The sequence below is a fragment of the Pseudopipra pipra genome, chromosome 2 (assembly GCF_036250125.1).
Source record: "Pseudopipra pipra isolate bDixPip1 chromosome 2, bDixPip1.hap1, whole genome shotgun sequence".
NCBI lineage: Eukaryota > Metazoa > Chordata > Aves > Passeriformes > Pipridae > Pseudopipra > Pseudopipra pipra.
This window is the reverse complement of record NC_087550.1, coordinates 84,285,561-84,287,417: the sequence shown is the minus strand read 5'-3', so window position 1 is coordinate 84,287,417 and position 1,857 is coordinate 84,285,561.

The window sequence follows — 1,857 nt, the reverse complement described above, 5'->3', positions numbered from 1 at the left end:
TGAGGTATGACTCTTCGATTATTATTTTTAAGGAGTGGTAATTACTAAATTTGTTATTCTGTTAAACTTACATGATAAATAGTGATTTTATTTATCTAAAAGACAAACCCACAAACCTACTGAAATGCATGTTTTCATTTACGTTATTTATATCTTATTTATGCTGGTCTAAATGTCAAACCAAGCAACCTTGTGTGAAAAGCTAAACCACATCACATAAACTGCTCCAGGTGGGAGAGGTTTGAAAAGCAGTGTTTACTAACTGCTCCATAGCAGCCTTGCAAGAGTCAGACCTAGAAAGTGTGAGGCTGCAGTGAGATGACCAAGGTGAAGATCAATGACACCAGCTGTTATCAGAGAAGTTTCTGTCGTAGCTGACTGTGCTAGTCAAAGATTAGCTTGTTCAAGGTTGGTTATGAAATTGTTGACTTTTTCAAATATCCAAGGTATTTTGAACAAAAGCAAAATAACAGTTAGAGCTCTGAACTGCAGAGACCTCTCCTCAATATTTTTGTTCTGGACTTCTCTGCGTTTCTGCCTATGCATTTACTCTGTGACCATCACAGTAACCCCTTCAAGCATGTAAAGAACACTATGATCATCAAATATTCATCCCTACCTTTATATGTATTGCAATGAGTGTATGTATTTCAGCCAGGGTGTATTATTTGTCTGAGCCACCTGTGCAAGGACAGGATCAATTTGTTTGGGGAACAGTGCCTGTCCATTGTGAAGAAGTTGGTGAATCTTAGGGACTTAGCTATAAAGTTGCTATGAAGGGAATGAGCATTTCACCTTTCACAGGGCAGCTTGGCTTTTCTAGGATAGCCTCATTAATTCAAAGAGCTCAGACTTATGTCTTTCAAGGAGCCTTTTTCTGCCAATGGAAATGTATCTGCCCGGTTCTGCAGATTCTGCCACAGGAAAGGTGTTGCAAAGTGGAGAAGCCTAGAGCCTTGAAAAAATCTCAGTGTGAAGACAACTAAATCCTAGCGAGAGGAGCACAGAATGACAGGGTTGTTGTCCAAGAGGACGAGCTGCCAGGTCCACAGCAACAATGTAGGGTAGAAGAAAAAAAAAAAAGAACGCTTCCTTCCTGCCAGTTTCCACCTGATATCAAATGTGTGCTATAGCCTCTCCCAGGTTAAAATGCTGTGCTGCAAGCACATCCCGATTTACATGACATAGCAGCAGCATTACATACATTATATATGCTTCCAGTGCTGACTTTCCCAGCTGCTGCCACAGCCAATGTCTGCTGCTGAGATCAACTTTAGATCTGCAGCTTGCCTTCTCTGGACTGTTAGTGCAGGGCCAACGAGCAGCCTCAGAGGGGAAGATTGGGCAGTGGCTAATAAGCCTGTAATCAGTGGGACAGGAGGGTAAGTGTTTGCTGACAACATCCCTAGATATCTGCGTGTTTGTGCGTTTGAGGGGCAGTGGATTATATTGAATCCATGAACCTCTCTTAAATAAGTGACATGGCTGATTTGTGCTCTGCAGGCAGTTTCACCTCTAACCGCAGCATTACTCTGGTCTCTCTCCCATTACCACTCACATAATCTCTAGACAAAAAGAAATAGCATAGCAGACTATAAAGACCACTGTTGGTGAATTGTTTATATTTAAAAAATATTAAAAAATTCGTAAAATATTTTTGAGGAAAGTGTGCATGTACATCATGTATATATTATATAGCATGCATATGCTATATATGTGTGTGTGTTTATAAAAAATGTGTGTACAGATATATGATGTAAGATGCAAACATATAGTTGCCTAAGTGTGAAAAACAATTCTTCCTTCCGCTTATACGGTATAGCAATAACTGAAAATATAACGGTATAAAGCTAGGGA